The sequence below is a fragment of the Mytilus trossulus genome, chromosome 2, assembly GCF_036588685.1.
Source record: "Mytilus trossulus isolate FHL-02 chromosome 2, PNRI_Mtr1.1.1.hap1, whole genome shotgun sequence".
In the NCBI taxonomy this organism is placed as follows: domain Eukaryota; kingdom Metazoa; phylum Mollusca; class Bivalvia; order Mytilida; family Mytilidae; genus Mytilus; species Mytilus trossulus.
The window spans coordinates 55698764-55718438 of NC_086374.1; the positions used below are offsets into that span (position 1 = coordinate 55698764).

Sequence of the window (19675 nt, forward strand, 5' to 3'; positions counted from 1 at the left end):
TCGGGTCAAATACACATGTATATACTTTTAGACGACCTTAGATTCATTTCACAGCGAAAATACTCATTAATATTGAACATTTTAGATCACTTCACATTTAGATTTCATAACTTTTAAAATGAAGACCTGGCATATAGATTGAAGATCATTTAATCGAAAGATGATAATTTCTCAATGAGCAACTGTAACCAGGTACTGCATTTTTTTTGCATGCGTCAAGAAACAGTTAAAAGTTAAACTTCTCATCTGGACTTTTTAATTAGTCTGTATACCGGACCTCTTCTCTATTTTGGGATTGAAAAAAAATCTAAAGTTAAAAATGCGGTTTTGAGCCTATTTCTTCTTCTTAATTTGGTAACACGTTAAGCCATTAGTGACACTAATATGGTATATTACCAATAATAAGGCCATATATTTCGGTGTGTAGAAATACTGCAAAAGACTTCTTAGTGCACTAAGAAGAAAGTGTTTGCATTAAGGACACTAAAACGATGTTTTAAGATCACAGCGAGCATGAATATATAAGAGGGTATGATTAAAAACCTCATATCTTTACAGTTAGGTATCAATAGATTTTGTAATTTTGAAGTTAAATGACTTTTTAATAAACGCGTGCCACTCGCCACGTGACCAACGGTTTATTGCAGATTCCCGAATCATCATGTTCAATCAACCTAATCCAATAAACAATTGTCTTTTGATCGTTACTTATTGATTAATCAATGGTTGTTAACCTAACGGTTTAGCGTGGTATAATTTCAAGTTTATGAAAGAAAAATAAAAAATAAATTTTGTGTTTTGAAACTTTGCCTTTGTTATATATATTTAGTTTTTAAGGAAATTGCTAAGCAAGCTATTTTTAAATTAACAAACTCTATTATTAATATACAAATTGAGAAACAAAGGATTTTGATATTTTATTTCCTTACTAACAACACAAGAGTTTACATACTATCATTATTCCTTGAAAGACATTTGAGAGTATGTGGTGTCCATGGGGTTCTTCAAAATCCGATTACAGAAGTAATATAGAAAAACTCCAAGAGGTAAAATCATTTGACGTTTTAAAAAGAGAATTATAGAATAAATCATAACTGTCTTCTATGAACGATAACTTTAAACTGGTGTCAATGCTTTTTTTTTAACAATTCATCTTTATTTCAACAATTGAAGACGAATACCATTTTATTTTATAATGTAATAAGCACTATGGGCAAGCGCGGATCCAGAGCTTGAAGTGGGGATTTGGAGGGAGGGGTTATGTGAGAAGTGTTTAGTACACTAGAGAAGTTTTCTTGTTATACCAAACCATATGTTTTTCAATAAATGGCACACTTTTTGTGCATCCGGCATATGGTTACTCTAAACTGGGAACAGTATATCTATATAATATATATGTTCCTGCTCTAAATAAACTTTTAAGTGTATATATATATATAATTCTATAAGTTTAACTATTTATAAAAATAAAATCGAAATATTGATAAATGGCATAGTTCCTGACATTAGAAAAATGAATGAAGTATTGGCAACCAAATATCAATCCTCACTTTTCCGTGAAGTGTTCACAATTATTTGTCTTTATAAAATTAAAAGGATGAAAAAATCCCAAACTGAAAAGAGTTGAAAATACGGTATTACTTTAGAATTAAAAAATATAGCAGACAGAATAAATACGGCAGAAACAAACAAATGAAAAAAAATAGAGAACAATTTGAAATACCATATACTAGTACATGTTTAATCAGTATACTAGCAGATTATTCATGGTTCAAGGTTGAGCGAACATGAATTTCTACCGATTATACTAAAGGTGACAATCAACTTTTTGAGGTACGTGTCGAGAAAACATCATAGAAAAGATATAATTTAAAATTATGAAAGGAGTAGGTCCGGTTAGGACCGATTTTGGCCTCAAATTTCAGGTTCATCTGACGAAAGATTTTGACCACTTTTGAAACACTTAAGTGTCTATTTTATTTGATTTATTAGTGTATGTGGAAGATTTTCACTGATTTTGTCATTAAAAACGATCCGATTCAAGCTCAAATATGAAAAATCCAGCAAAAAAGCCGGAAAATGTCACTTTTCAGATGGTTTTTGCCATTTAGCATGACTTTATGGTGCCAGTACCCGATATATGTGCCATGCATGTATTGTCAAAAAAAGCCCATATTTATGAAGCTGAAGCATTCTACTGTCCAAAAAATAACTAAAAGTTTACTTTTAACAATTTTGTAAAGCTGTTATATTTTGGGGCCTAAAAGGTGTCTTACCGGACCTTCTCCTTTTACAAAGTCTATTTCTATATGGCATATCCTTTGTGATAGTTGTATCATTCCATCAGGTCCTTAGTGCACATTTTTGTTCTTAGTGCACTAAGGAGGTCCTTTGAGGTGTTTCTACGGACCCCATATATTTGAAGCTGTTCAAAATTCTGTACATTATAGGTACGTGTATCAGATCGGACAATTATTGTCATATATATAAAAAGAATTACTGTATAAGTTATCTAGTATGAAATATGTCCACTGGACCGACCGTGCAAGGGCTATATATATTATATCATGTATATAACCAGTCAATATTAAAAAAAAGATGTGGTATGATTGCCAATGAGACAACTATCCACAACAGACCAAAATGACACAAACATCAACAACTATAGGTCAGACAAGGTCGTTAAAAACTCCCATTTATTGTTGTCCACTGAAAATAAGCTCATAAAAACACGAATCCCCGTTTACTCAATTTCACCTTTATTTGTTAATATTTCTTTATCTTTTTCTTTTGATTTTATCATATCTTTTTTTTGTGAAATATTTTGTGTGGTCGGCGAACATGAAATTGCCTCCGATGCTACAAAGAAAATTTGTTTAATGTCATCTGTTGCAATACGTGGACAGGATGTTCCCCAGAAAATAAGTTATACACACCCCGATATAACCCCGAGGGCACACGCTACTGGCATATGGAAAATTACTGGGTCACCTGTAAGATGGTAATCAGCCATGCAACTAATTAGGTTACTGACCATGTCACTTCAATTTAAAAAGTTTATCGTTAGATATCAAAATGATAAATTCATTTTTAATCAAAAATTTAAGAACTAAAAGATTTATCATTATAATGAAGTGAAATAATTTAACCAAACTCGTATAAAGATTATATACATATATTTTTAATCTATGCCGGAAAGAATTGAAAAACTGTATTTATAATTTTTAATTTGTTTTATAGACATCTGTGTAGGTCTCATGAAATGGAACTCACGCATGCCTAATTAAGATTTTTAAATTTATTGAAAAATATAACAAAAATTTAGGTTTGATATTAAATTAAAGTTTATACCTTTCCGCGCTGTAATTTATTTGATATGACACGAATCAAGCAAATTGTTTGAGGGATTTATGGGTTTGTCCATACAACGTATAAAAAAAAAGTGTATGTTATTATAGTATTTCACATGCCTTGTTTTCGCCTTAAAGCTCATTATTCAGAGTGTTTCAGACAAGATGATGAAAATAACGTGCAAGATACTTTTTTCGATTATCGTGAAGAGACAATTTTAATTCCCATTCCTCCATGAACTCTACCCCTGTTGAATTGTATATTTATAATTCCTCGTGCTTTTAATTAGCCCTCCCCCTTTCGTGGTTACCGTTATGCCAACAAATACCCGAGGCTTGATTTACACGTAAAAATCATGGGAGGATCTAGTCATGATAAAGGGGGTTCCAACTACATGTCTCCATTAAATAAGGGGTGTCATTGCCGCTGGGTTTCTGTTACCTCACCCTTTTCATATAATTTAGATTTCAAAAGTGTATACCTTATTCATATATTGTGTAGGTTAAAACGTTATCTTTTCACATATTGTTAGCGTTTTTTTGGTGTTCAATGCAACAGTGCACTACCTATGTGTCAAAAGAGAGTTTTTACCGACCTGTTCACATATATTTAAGGTTCTTATATTAAAACTTTTCCTGATGCACAGGTAACCTATTCCAACGGAACGTCCTATCACCTTGTATATAGATATAGGAAGATGTGGTGTGAGTGCCAATGAGACAACTCTCCATCCAAATAACAATTTAAAAATTAAACCGTTATAGGTTAAAGTACGGCCTTCAACACGGAGCCTTGGCTCACACCGAACAACAAGCTATAAAGAGCCCCAACATTACTAGTGTAAAACCATTCAAACGGGAAAACCAACGGTCTAATCTATATAAACAAAACGAGAAACGAGAAACACGTATATATATAACATAAACAAACGACAACTACTGTACATCAGATTCCTGTGACAGGTGCAAACATTTGCAGCGGGATTAAACGTTTTAATGGATCCAAACCTTCTCCCTTTTTCTGTAGGAACTTGAGAGGATTCCCGAGATTATCATTTATGCAATGATTGCTCACAAAAAGCTAGGGGAGTCCAATCCCGGATTCCATCCCCTTCGACCCGCCACAGAATACAGATATAATTGATAATTGTTATTTAAAAGTCATATACTATAGCCACTATATAGTACTAGAACCGAACACCTGTTTTGTGTTATATATACATACACCACATCTTCCTATGTCTATATAGCTGATTTACCGTAAATAACTGCGAGAAAATTAATAAAACACAAGTTGATAATTGTCTCTTCTCTGCTAATTTTAATGTGCATGCACTATTCACTCTGATTTACTTGTGAGACCACCGACACTAATAATAATTACCTACAAAATAATAGGTGCTCCTTCACTGGGAAGGGCATTTCGGATCTGATCAATTTATTGGTTCCATTCCCCCATTCTACACTTCTCCTCAGAAAAAATGCCTTGCAATGCGTCATATTTATCTGGACTACTAACTTACTTCCATATAACTTCGAAAACAGACAATAATCTATTTCATTGGATGAGATTGGGCTCATGGATTTTTTAATGGATTGGTAATTTTTATTTATAGCACAAGTTTACCAAACAAGATTAATCACATTTTTCACCCTACAAATCAAATGGTTGCCTCCTCTCCTGACTGACTTACACTAGCTAAAAACATATAAAAATATTCATATGAATATTTGGTATCATTTATTTTGTGTGACAACTCTTCACCAATGACCTGAGTGATTAGGGGGGGGGGGGGTTAGTCCAAATAATTATGACGTCTTGAAAGGCTATTATATTTTTTTCTTTTGACGCCTAACATCGACGTAGAAAAAAAATATAATAGCCTTTCAAGACGTCATAATTATTTGGAGGGGGGGGGGTTCAGATGGGGGATGATTGCCTCAGTCATGTTTCTGTAATCAACAAAATTTTTCACACAAAAAGGGGGACAGGGATTTCTCCTCAATAAGAAATCTCTATTTTCAGCATAAGCTCATATAAATTTGCCTTTTGAAGAACTGAAATTAATATGAGACGGCTAATGATTTTTCAGATGCTTTACATTAAAATACACCCATGTGACATACACAATTATATATAACGTTAGATCCAAATTTAAAAAAGCTATTTTTTTTTCAATATTCAAATAATGTAGGATCAAATCTTGATACTTGTATGTAGTTGAAATTGTTAGCTTTAAACATTAAAAAATGAACACCCAAAATTTAAACATAAGAGTGACCATGTAGTCTTTATTAATGTATGCTATTGTTATGAAACTAGGTCATTGTAGGTAAACTGGCATCTATTCCCTTAAATCTTTGTTCCCAGTCAAAGTTTGATCAAAGTCCCCAAGTTTGATTTAAATTAGTCAAGTATATCTACTCTATTAGCATGATTAGGTCTCTAGTTTGGATAGTTAATAACTTGCAAATTAAAATCATACTACTCCCAAATTTATATTTCTTTAAATGTTATGGATGAAATAGCAAGTAAGAGATGAAATTAAATTGGATGAAATGTGGCATTTATTTTTGTTAAAGTAGTATGTCTGATGTTGTCAAACTTAATTATAGTCCCTTAAGGGGTGGATCCAGTCATTTTAAAAAGGGGTGGGGTGAGATTCTAACCCAGGACAAAAGGGGAAAGGGGGGGGGGTCCAATTACATGTCCCATTCAAATGCATTGATAATCCAAAAAAAGGGGGGTTCCAATCCCTTGAACCCCCCTCTGGATCTGTGCCTGCCCTTTAAAAATAAAATGATCCTTATTTTGAGTTAAAGCTTATAGATTTTTCTATAATGCTTCTCAGGGGCGGATCCAGCCATTTTCAAAGGGGGGTCCCAACCATGAGTAAAGAGGGGTTCCAACTATATCTCCCATTCAAATGCATTGGTCGGTAAAAGAAAAGGATTCCAACCCTTGTATCTATGGTCAGGTTGTTGTCTCTTTGACACATTCCCTTTTTCCATTCTCAATTTTATCATGTAGTCGTCGTTGTCCCAGGACATTTAGTTTCCGCTTAATTACTTTAGTACAAGTTAATAGAAATCTGTGAAATTCAAACACAAGGTATGTGACCAGAGTTTTTGTTCAGAGTTAAAGAAAATAACATGAATTAGGGGCCAAAAGGGGCCAATATTAAACTTTGTTTGATTTTATATAAAATTGAATTATTGGAGTTCTTTGATATGCCAAATCTAACTGTGTATTAAGATTCCTAGTTTTTTTGGTCCTGTTTAAATTGGTCTACCTTAAGGTCCAAAGGGTCCAAAATTAAACTTATTTTGATTTTAACAATATTTAAATTCTTGGTGTTCTGATTAATATGCTGAATCTGAATATTTACTTAGATTTTTTTATTATGGGCCCAAATTTCAAGTTGGTCCAAATCGGGGTCCAAAATTTTACTTTGTTTGATTTCAACAAAAATTGATTATATGGGGCTCTCTGATATGCTGAATCTAACCATTCGTTAAGATTTTTTATATTTTGTCCCATTATCAAATTGGTCCACATTGAGTTCTAAAGGGTCCAAAATTTAACTTTATTTGATTTCATCAAAAAATGAATTATTGGGTTTCTTTGATCATGTTGATATGCTGCATCTAACCATGTATTGAGATTTTGAATATTGGACAATTTTGGAGGTTATTTGTCAATTTAAATTTTTTTAAGTACATGGACCATATTCATTCTGTGTCAGAAACCTATGCTGCATCAACTATTGAATCACAATAAAAATTTAAAATTCAGAGTTGTATCGAGCTTGAATGTTGTGTCCATACTTGCCCAAACTGTTCTGGGTTCAACCTGTACGTTTGTATCAAGCTGAGCCATGCATAGCATTTTTATTGGTTATTTATATATTAATTTGAAATTTTGACGAGTGAGACACATACTGATTATACTGTTAACAATATTTCAGAGTTTAACGTAGTCAAGCGAAACAAATTATAGAAGAATAGTTGAATCATGTCTTTTTTGTCAAATGAAAAATTAGTACGAACACAAAGAAAAAGTATGGGAATGTTTGTTTTTAAACTATTGACCAGGGTGAAAGTCTGCGAAAGTCATGACTGGCAAAAAGTTTGTGAAATGAAAAAGCACAAATATTCCATTCTTTTTAAATATAACTGCATATAAAGAAAAACACAAACTGATGTTTAATAATAGTTTTTACCCTTTTTATGTTTTATAGGACAAGAAATATAGAAAAATAATGAAAAATATAAACAGTTGCAATAGAAATGAGCGCAAAACAAGATAAACAGAATACAACAAGGCCTAAATGGTAAGACCACTTCTATATACTGTAAATTCAGATTTTTCAGGGAATGGACAACTTATTGTGATTACAAAAAAAACTGCATAAAGATATATATCATAACATGATATATATATATATATATATATATGTTTCTGTTATCAAAATATGATTTCTTATTTTTGCGATACTCACCCAGTCACATTATTCGCATTACTAAAAAGTTTGGATAATTTCTGAATTACAGTAATAAAAGAAATTGCCTTTGAATGATGAATCATATAAAAATAAGAAAATGTGGTATGGTAAATGAGTGACTTATCCACCAGAGTTCAATGAAGCGGATGCAAGAAATTAAAGGTCAATCATGGGCCTGCCTTCAATAATGAGAAAACACTTCCTTTATAGGTCATTCATTAAAGATCCCAACATATAAAGATTTAAACAATCCAATTTATTTCAACATGTTCTGTTCAAAGGCAATAACAATTAATAAAAAAAAAATCATGCCTAATATAAAATATTGTTTGTTTCTCCAATCTCGACCGACCCTGCAAAAATGGTCCTACTCTGTCTCATAAAATTTTATTGTCAAAACTAAGCCAAATATTATTATATTCATTTCTGATTTTTCGGGCTTACCGGATCATCAGATAATATTCAGGCTTTTGGGAAAAATAAAATTATTTACCTACCTACCTACCCACACCTGGCTTGTCAGAATAGGGATTAGGGAAACAAACAATATATTAATTTAGGCCTCATGTCTGTGAGCACTCAACCTGACCATAATATAGGACAGTGGTTCAAATATTAACACAACATATGAACATTCTATAACAACTATTGCAAGTGGCTCAACTTTAAATATCCCTGCAAGGCACTAAACAAAGAATATTAAATCTTTTACACAAAGCACTGAAATAAGAGAACTCATAAGCATGACAAGTAAGAATATCAAATGAAAGTTTCTCAAAATGTTCATTAAAACGTGATAAAATAAGCTTATTTATATTGCTGTTTTTTTCTCAATTTATAACATTTTTTTTTTATTGTGTGTATTTATAGGTCAGATATCTTGGTTTTTATGATCATCAACAGGTCCTGCAGGTCTATACTGAAGAGGAATTTTAATTGTTAATACTTTTCTACATAATGTGCTAATTGGATTACTAATGTGAAATGAACTCAACTGTGTGTTTTTCTGGAAAAAGAAATAGAAAAAAATCCTACAAAATTGCTATAAACAAAATGGAGTACTATCAAAGAACACAATTGTGTAAAATGTAACAACCTACATTCATATTCACTGATGGATTATGGAGAAATTAAGAAAAATAATAGTGTCTTTGTCATGTTTGTTGTCGAAATAAACACCTGCTTTATCCATTTATGTACATGGCTCCATCATATCAAATATACAAAGAAGATGTTTGAAGAACATGTTGCAAAAAATTTATTCAACAAATTGAAGGAAGATGTCTTGTGGATTGAATTATTTATGCACTGAACTGTTATGTAGGGGGTTGAATACACAGCAGCTGTAACAGAAGACAAGTTAATTTGACATGAAAAGTGTTTATTTTATTTAATATTCAAATATGAGCACAATATTAATAACATCACAAATGGTATGCTATTCATAGCGTTTTGCTTATTATTGTATGGTCTTAAACATGCTAAACATTCAGCCTTTTGTTTTTGTATGTTAAATACTCACCATGAAAATTTGTATTACAGTATTAAAGTTTTAATTATCTTTTGTATCAATAATTCAGTCTAGCAGAAAATATATTAATACTGTTTGTACTGTTATGAGATTTCCATAGAGGAAAAACATTTCCTTAAGGGAAATTTGATGTTCAGAAATTTCCCTAGAGGAAATTTGAAATACAATGATTTCCTCAGAGGAAATTTGTTGTCTTGAATTTTCCTCCAAGGAAAAGTGTTTGTCAAAAATTTCCTCACAGGAAAAAGTATTTCCTCCAAGGAAAATTTGAAGCTACAAATTTCCTCACAGGAAAAAGTATTTCCTCAAAGGAAAATTTAAAGCTGCAAATTTCCTCGAAGGAAAATTTGAAGCTGCAAATTTCCTCAAAGGAAAAATAATTTCCTTTAAGGAAAAAGAATTTCCTCTAAGGAAATAGAATTTCCTCAAAGGAAATAATTATGCAGCAAATTCCCTAAGGGAAATCTTTTTCCCTTGAGGAAAAAACAATTTCCCTTGAGGAAAAATCTTTTTCCTTCAGGGAAATTTGATTTCCCTTGAGGAAAAGTACTTTTCCTCTGAGGAAATTGTTGAAAAAAGGGGCATAACTTTTTCAACAGTGGTGCTAGAGCCAAAATTTTTTAGGACAAATATCAGGGAACCAATACCAACCAAGTTATCAACTTTGTTTTGACTTAACTCCAAAAATTAAGGTGACAACTTTTGCACTCAGCGGAATTGCAAACTTGTCCCGGAGACTGTTATAAGATTAAACATAGGTCAACCATGACATAATGTAAATCAGTGTACATGCATTGCTAAAGGTGGTATAACGTTAATTATACAAGGTTTGTTTTATACAGGGAGAAAAATGAAAGAAAAAAAATGGAACAATGTTTGATTTACCTTCTTGAAAACAGGCCTTGAAGTCATTAAACTTTCGAGTCAGTTATATACTCAAACTCCAAAATCAACAAATAAACCAATCAAAATGCTGGATTTCAATTTTCTACCACAATTTTTTTTCTCCGGGCACTGAGAAAATTTTGTATGACTTCAGGACCAGGGTCCTCGGTCACAAAACTTTACTCGGAACTTGGAGTACGAAATTAGTGCTCGAAACACCAAATCAAGTATTTTGATTGGTTAATTTTCAAGTCTGAGTCTGAAAATCGTGCTCCAAAGTTTTATGCCTTCAAGGCCAGGCCTCACGGTCATAAAACTTTCGAGCATGATTTTTGTACTCAGACTCAAAAATCAACCAATCAAATTGCTGGATTTCATGTTTGGAGCATGATTTTTGTGCTCCGAGCACTGAGCAAAGTTTTATGCCTTCAAAGCCTGATCTTATACGATTTGGAGAAGAATTTTAGCGTCCCAAGTCTGGGTTCATGGCAAATGTCCATGTTTTCAATACGGGCTGCACTTTTAACATTTTTTATTTGTTTTGTTACAAGTATAAAAAAAAAAAGTAGATAACATCTCGAAAAGGAGCTCCGTGCATGACCAATCAATATTTTAAGCTTCTTTTGGTCCGTAACTTACACTCTTCCAGTTTAAAGTATCAATTTTAAATTCTTGATTTATTTAATTTTACCTTAGATCACCTAAGTGCATCCTTAATATGCAATTGTAAATGTCAATAAAACATTGCATGATTATAGTCGTTTGTCAAGAAAACTAATTGTTTATAACTATGAGTGTTATGTTCTGTATATAAGCAAATCTGATCTATTGAATTCCTTACGTTTTGGTACCAAAGTTCGTTTGTAAATCATAAGACAATTCCTTAAAAAAATAAGACTTGATTATATGTGTTGCCTGCAAAATATTTAAAAACCTGAATATTAGCGATGAAAAAATTACCAAATATCTAACTAGCAATGCCAGTAACATTTCAAAAAACCTTCATAATTGTCGATGCTATACCAAAGAAGAGTCGTTCCATTTTCTTGTGTCTTCTTTTGAGTTGTGTAAAGGCCAGTTTTGTGTCAGAATTTGATACACTGTAACCCGTCTTTTCAATTGTTATCCTTTAATTCCTGAATATTATTTTTTTAAGATTTATTCCATTTGCATTTTTGTACATGTTATAACCTGTACAAAATCACAACTTGCACACGACATATATAAGCCATAACCTGTTTAAAATCCTTATTGGATGTGCTCCTCATTAGGAGGAAGTGACAGAAAAGAAGAAGAAGCAATTTAATCAATTTCGAGTGTTGATGGAGGCTCCCGCAGGGTAAAAAATGACCTGCGACCTCCGGGATTTTTAGAGGCGACTTCCGACCTGAGGGCCTTCTAAAAACGACCTGCGACCTGTAAAATTTGGAAAAAAACGACCTCCGACTTCACCCATGCTAAAGACGACCTTGCCATTTTTGGCGCCATTTTTGGCGCCATGTTTTCCTTTGTGGTCTTTGTCGTCATTATGGTTATCTGACATATCGACAAAACGGCGCGCAGTTACTGGTTCTCTGTCTCAGCCTATTTCCCCCTTTCCCCAATGACTGTATGCCAGAGAATTGTGTCGGAAAACTACGGTCTTCCCACCAGTAGAACTAGATCGGGAAGAACAATTGGCTGGCGTCATGACCGATCTGATGAAATAAAATGCCCAAATCACATGTCTGTTACTAGTATTAAACATAAACTGTTGACTGTTTGTCCCATCAACAATGGTCTGCCATACTGTTTTACCGGCCATTTGTCACAAGACTTAGTTTGTCTACTTTATTGTACTCCACTACACGCAGATTTAGTTCATTTGTTCCCAATTGTTTAAGCCCTAGTCTTCTAGACCACGATCGCACTACGCTCATGCGATATCATACCTCAGTCCAACAAGGCCACGATCGCACTACGCTCACGCGATCTAATACCACAGTCTAACTTGGCCACGATCTCACTACGATTTGCTAAAAAAATGCAAATTATGATGATCGTAGCAATTGCACTGGTTCTCCGTTAAAGCGCTCATTTTATGACGTTATTTTGTCCCTCCGTAAGAAAGCAAACCTAACAACTTCCAGTTATATACCCGTAGCTTGTTATACTTATATCTGAGAATTTAAGATTTCTTTATTATCTATATTTTGACGTTTCGCACGGTAATGCGTTCGGATTTAAATTACGTTATTATGTGATTTTAGAACAGCAACCATTTGCCTATAAAGAAATAAAATCACCAAAATCCATATATCTGCAGAAAGGCCCGGACATGTTTTTCTTATCTTAAGTTAATTCTATAAATTTTTGCACCATACATTTATTCTATTGAACTCACAAATCTCACTTTTGCCTTAAAAATTGCATGTCCGGCGTAACATTTTATATTATATAAAATGCATTTCTCTATGTTCCGTTGTAATTTTGCACACAAAATCTGCCAAATTTAGTATATCAGCTTCCTACTAGATTTATATTATAACATCTTACCCGTGTTTTGGTATTGGCTGAAATTTGAAGCAAGCCTTCAACGAAATATTCAGCAGAGGAACCTGTCTTAATGAAGAGTCTTTCCATTTTCTTGTGTCTTCTTTTGAGTTGTGTAAAGGCCAGTTTTGTGTCAGAATTTGATACACTGTAACCCGTCTTTTCAATTGTTATCCTTTAATTCCTGAATATTACTTTTTAAGATTTATTCCATTTGCATTTTTGTACATGTTATAACCTGTACAAAATCACAACTTGCACACGACATATATAAGCCATAACCTGTTTAAAATCCTTATTGGATGTGCTTCTCATTAGGAGGAAGTGACAGAAAAGAAGAAGAAGAAATTGAATCAATTTCGAGTGTTGATGGATCTTGATGTAGAGCATTTATATAAATGGTAAGGAGGGTCTGAATGAGGTTTAAAGAATAATATGTTTAGCCCAAACAAAGTAAGTCAAATTTTAAAAATTTGAATGTTGGATAGACTTTGGAAGAAGTTACATCAGCTTTCAGTTTTTAAACGCCAAACATGGTAAAGGTCTGGGAGTTCCAAGCATGCATATGAAATGTGTAAAGATAACTTCACAGTGATCTATATGAAACCTAGTTGAAATTGAATAGCAAATAGTCTAAATGATATACTCTGAATATTTTAAATACGTTTTTATATAGCCAGACAATCTATGCTAGTGATGATGCATGTATGTAAGGTGGTACCAAACGCCATGACTTAAATTAACTTGCTCGTTTAAATTTCATAAAATTTTGAAAAATAATATTAACTTCAACCCTTTTGAAAAAGATTTTAAAATTCAAACAACTAAATAAATTCATCATAGAAACCCCAAACTTTATCGGAAAAAAATCATTTGATGTATGTAGCAGTTTGAAATACACTAATTTTGATCATTGAGATGCTGAACTTTGTTTTACCCTAACGATAGAACGTGATTAAAACGATTAGCTGATTTTTACAGAGTAGTCTTCCTCTAGTTTTATGTACCACCTTTTATTTAGTATTATTACGAATTTATTGAAACATGTTATTGTAAAGTTATGATTCGTAGGACATATTTACAAAATTCATTCCAAAAGAGTACTGTATGTTAACATCTGTATGTCTTTTCAGTTTTTGCCGTTTATTTATTGTCTTATTTATGTTTTGTCCTCCATGGAATACACCTATATGGCTACATTTCAATGTCACAGTATAATTAGGGTTGTTGTTGACAACGTATACGTGTGTCTGTTTTACAACGGCACATGACGACTTTAGTTTTTAGGGATGTACTTAGGTGAGGTTTTGGCGTTTGTGTCAAATTTTCGGACTCCTTGGCTTTTCCATACTATACCAGGTAAATTATTTTGCCCTATAACACCAATTTATTTTTTCTTACAGTAACAAGTGTGGACACAGATGAGTGTGGATAGTATGTTTGGATGTTTGACAGTGTCTTATGACAATAAAGTTCTATGTTTTTCCTATATGGTGTTAATAACTGTGTTGCACGGTGACAACCGATCTGAGCATTAGGAGTGTTATTTATTTGATATTTTTTTATGTTCAATACAGACATGGGGAGACAGTAATTACATTAGTTACCAAATGATTATGATAGAACATGTTCTACATCTTTGGTTTTGGATACATTTTGTAGCTGGGAATTGTTAATTTCTGTGTCGATTTGGTCTCTTGTGGAGAATTGTCTCATTGGCAATCATACCTCATCTTTTTTTATATGTATTTGCTTACTATTGGTATGGTTCTATTTACATTACTTTGTGGTGGATCGTCAGTATCATTAGTAAAAAAAAAATTTAATAAATGTCGAATTTCTTCCTCAGATTAGAATACATTTATTGGTTTTAAGTAATGACAATGGCTTAAGTCTGACATGATTATTGGGCTAAATAAGATCGGAAGTAAACCTCTGTGCTGATTTATATCAATTCTTTATATCTCCTCCAAAGCTGGTCGAAGCAAAGACAAATTTTGACCAAAATAAAAATGATTTCACCAAAAGAACCTTTGTGAGCATGCTTCAAAGACTCATAACTGCTCCAAAAGTAATCTGATCGAATTTGAAGCATGTCAAGCAGATATCATCAATATCTACTTAATAAGTCTTAAAATAATGTCTAAATACCTAAAAAGCTATTTAGTACTCAAAAGGTATTGCAAAATTATTCCTTTTCATTTTTTGTTTTGTTATATGGATACAAATATAAGTGATACATGTACCAATACAGTATTTGTTGTGGTATGCAAGTGTAATAATTAGCATTTACTGTAACAGTGTTAATTCACACAAATTAAGAAAAAACAAATGAATGGAACAAATACTCCGCAGGGTGCTGCTTTATACGACTGCAGAGGTGGAAACCTGAACGGTTGGGGCTAGTATGGACACAACATTCAAGCTAGATACAGCTCTGAATTTGGATTGTGGTTAAATAGTTGACACAACATAGGTTTCTGACACAGATTGAATGTGGTCTATAAAGAACTTCAACTTAAAAATTTTAAATTGGACATTTACCTATTTTGGTCCAATATCCAAAATCTAAATACATGGTTAAATTCAGAATATCATAGAACCCGAAGAATTCAATTTTTGATCGGACCAACTTGAAAACTGGGCCCATAATCAAAAATCTAAGTACATGTTAAGACTCACCATATCAAAGAACCCCAAAAATTCAATTTTTGTTAAAATCAAGCTGATTTTAAATTTGGACCCTTTGGACCTTAATGTAGATCAATTTAAAAACAGGACCAAATATTAAGAATCTTAACACGGTTAGATTTGGCATATCAAAGAAGCACAATAATTCATTTTTTTGATGAAAGCAAACAAAGTTTAATTTTGGCCCCTTATTCCTTGGGACCAAAACTCCCAAAAATAATCCAAACCTTCCTTTTGTGGTCATAAACCTTTATAGATTTCTATTAACTTATGCTAAAGGTATTGTTAAAAAAACCAAGAAAAATGCTTATTTGGGACCTGTTTTTGGTTCCTAAATCCTACCCTGTTGGGACTAAAACTACCAAAATCTATTCCAACCCTCCTTGTGTGGCCATAGACCTTATGTTAAAATATCATAGATTTATGTTTACTAATACTTGAGTTATAGAGCAAAAACCAAGAACAATGCTAAATTTGGGCCCTTTTTCCTAAACTGTTGAGACCAAAATACCCAAAATCAATCCCAGTGTTGAGAAACCCACGAACTTTAACGTGACGTCGGTAAGGAACTTTAATTGTAACGTCATTCTTTTGTTGTTGTTACTTTTTACATGAATGTGGCTACTGCAATACAAATATACACATTAGAACTTTTGTTTCCTTCACGATATTATGGTGCCGTGACTGCTGGAAAATGTCAACAAAGTTAAAAGGAACACGTTCGGGACACAGGAGCGCTCTCACAAGGCTTTTGCGGAGATTTGACGATGTGACATCTAAAGAAGAATTTGACAGAGACGAAGTTTCAACCATTTTGGATTTGATCATTGATAAGCAAAGATTTTTGTCAGACTTGAACAATCAAATTATTAGTGAATTATCGGAAGAGGAACTTGAAGTGGAAATTTCTGATTCAGATGAGTATTCTATAACTTTAGAGACAAGAATACGCAAAATGCGTAAATTTCTAGAACCAACCGCCCGTAGCTATTCACTCCCAGTAACAGATAGTTCACTTAACCCCTTAGCTCAGTGTTTTGATGTCAATAGAAACCAAACAGCATCGTTCAATTCGCAACTAATGTACGCTCCTCATATGTCAAACAGCAACAACCAATTTCACAAATTACCAAAGTTAGAACTTTCTAAATTCGACGGCAACATTCTTAATTGGCAAGCATTCTGGGAATCTTACGACACAGCAATTCACAGTAATCCCTCATTAACAGACGCCCAGAAATTCAACTATTTGAAAACACTACTTCAAAACGAGGCTTTGACTACAGTTTCGGGTTTTACGCTCACAAATTTAAACTACAGTAAAGCAATAGATTTGTTACACCAGCGATTTGGACAGACTCATAAAATCACGCACACGTACATGCAGACTTTGATAGCTCTACCCGCACCCGATAGTACAGTTCAATCATGCCGCAGATTTTATGACAAGTCAGAAACGCTCATAAGAGGACTAGAATCACTAGGTCAAAGTCAGGAATCATATGGTGCATTACTCATACCTATTATGCTCAACAAATTACCAAGTAGAATTAAGGAGAATATAACCCGTGAACATGGTTTAAAACAGTGGTCGCTTGATGAACTCAGACAACACTTATTTAATGAGATAAGTATATTAGAAGCCGGACAAAGAGTTAATTTAGAATCAGATGAAACATTGCATAGCACAGTATACCTTGCAAAAACTGACACAAAAAATAACTACAATAACAATAACAGAAAGCCACAGAGAAGTGAGGTAGCCGTTCACACGCGGAAACCATGTATTTATTGCGGTGAGTCTCATAGCCCTAATACATGTATGAAAATTGTTGACCAAAAAGCCCGTCTAGAAATCCTTAAACAAAAGAAAGCTTGTTTTAATTGTCTTGGCAACCACCGAGTTACAGATTGTAAGTCTAAAGGAACTTGTAAACAATGTGGACGAAAACATCATACCAGTATTTGTTTAAATAAGAGTCAGTCTTCGTTTTCTAGCAACAGTATTTCGAATCATAACAATATTAATAATCCCGCTTCATCAGATAAGCAAGATATAGCCGAAACCGCATCAGCAATGCACTGTACTACATATTCACAAGTACTTCTCAAGACCGCGATAGCTACGGTGCACTCAAACGCGCAAGTCAGTATGGACGCAAACATACTATTCGACGAAGGGGCTCAGCGCTCGTTTATTACAGAAAGTCTAGCGGAGCAACTAGAATTAAAACAAAACGGAACAGAAGCCATATCAATTTCTGGATTTGGAGGAGGTAACGGATCAATACGCCATTTGAAAACCGCTGACATATTTGTACTCACGGAAGACGGAAGCCGCATACAGCTGAATATACTCATTGTTCCTGAAATAGCTTCACCGATACGGATACATACTACCGAGACAACTAACTTACCTTACTTGCGCGGATTAAAATTGGCACACCCGCTTTCAGGACATGACGTTTTCTCCGTAAATTTATTGATAGGCGCTGACCATTATTGGGATTTCATGGAAGATAAGATAATACGAGGCAACGGTCCAACTGCAGTCAAGTCAAGAATAGGGTATTTGCTATCCGGCCCGACACAGAAATCAACAGAAGGAACTACTTCAATGATGAACATTTTAATTGGACACAAAGAAGAGGAATATGATTTAGAAAACTTCTGGAAAATCGAGTCATTAGGAATAACACCACAGAATAAGGAGAAATCAAACGCAGAATATTTGGAAAACTTCATATCTACAAATATATCGTACGATGCCAATGCTTGTAAATACACGGCAAAACTTCCATGGAAAGACGACCATAAACCACTTCCGTCCAACATCGACATAGCTAGACGAAGAACAGAAAATGTAGTACGAAGACTCAGCAACGATCCGTTTTTACTTAGAAAATATGGTGAGATTATAAACGACCAGGAAAAGAGAGGTTTTATTGAACGCATAGACAACCCAACAACAAGCACAGAACATGCGCATTATATCCCTCACCATTCAGTCAAAAAAGATTCAGCGACGACACCCATCCGTATTGTTTATGACTGTAGCTGTCGTCGATCACAAGACACGCCCAGTCTGAATGATTGTTTGCGCAAAGAACCCCCGATCTTAAATGACATATCAACACTTTTGATGCGATTTAGAGAGAATAGATATGCTGTTGTTACCGATATAGAGAAGGCGTTTCTTCAAATCACGCTAGACGAGAAAGACAGAGATATGACGAGATTTTTCTGGCTGAAGGACTCAACAGACCCTACATCAAAGTTGATTACTTACCGCTTTAAAGCTATCCTATTCGGCGCAACGTGTTCACCTTTTATATTGAATGCGACCTTATTAAAGCATTTACGTGAACAGTCTAGTCATACATCTGAAACACTCATAGATGGATTATACGTAGACAACATAATTGCAGGCTTCGACACCACAACTGAACTATTGAAGTTTTATGAAGAGTCAAGAACACTGATGACCAAAGGTGGATTCAACTTACGTTCATGGGCATCGAATTGTACAGCACTTAACGATTTAGCTACATCTCAAAACGTTAACGATGGAGATAAATGTATTAAAGTTTTAGGATTACGATGGAACACCAAAGATGACCGTGTTAGTTTTGGATTCAAACCATTGTCTTTGCTACCAGAAAATCAAATCACGAAACGAGAAATACTAAGAAGATCGTCAAAAATCTACGACCCACTTGGAATTCTAAGCCCAGTTACAGTGCGTAGCAAAATACTATTGCAGGATTTATGGACACAGAAACTAGGGTGGGACGAACAAATACCTGGTGAAATTAGACCGCAGTGGCATTCTATCGATCAAGACTTAAAAAAATGCACCGAGATTGAGTTTTCGAGACGTTACTTTGAAAATATGGACACTACCGATGAACCTACCTTACATGTATTTACCGATGCAAGCGCAGTAGCGTACGGCGCTTGTGCGTACTTAGTAAAAGGGGAAGAGTCTAACTTTGTCATGGCTAAAAATAGAGTGGCACCTTTGAAAAAGTTAACTATACCACAACTTGAACTTATGGCAGCATTAGTCGGAGGACGGTTAACTTCACATATAATGTCAAGTTTACGGAACGTTAAAAAGTGTGTACTATGGAGCGACAGTCAAATTATTTTACACTGGATATCTTCAAGGAAGCAACTTA

General features: G+C 33.8%; 1 protein-coding gene and 1 long non-coding RNA gene across 3 annotated transcripts in view; one reads left to right on the forward strand and one right to left on the reverse strand.

The window, feature by feature from the left end:
- The window catches only part of LOC134707617 (3-oxoacyl-[acyl-carrier-protein] reductase FabG-like), a 78984-nt gene that overhangs the window by 16619 nt on the left and 42690 nt on the right, over positions 1-19675 (reverse strand). The window lies entirely within an intron of this gene.
- Positions 4327-9416, forward strand: LOC134707619 (uncharacterized). 2 transcript variants are annotated; one of them, XR_010105737.1, is made up of 3 exons: positions 4327-4949; positions 7592-7684; positions 8726-9416. It is a non-coding gene; the product is annotated as an uncharacterized LOC134707619 (long non-coding RNA). The 2 variants fall into 2 exon arrangements; XR_010105736.1 differs by lacking the exon at positions 4327-4949 and having other exon boundaries at positions 7087-7684.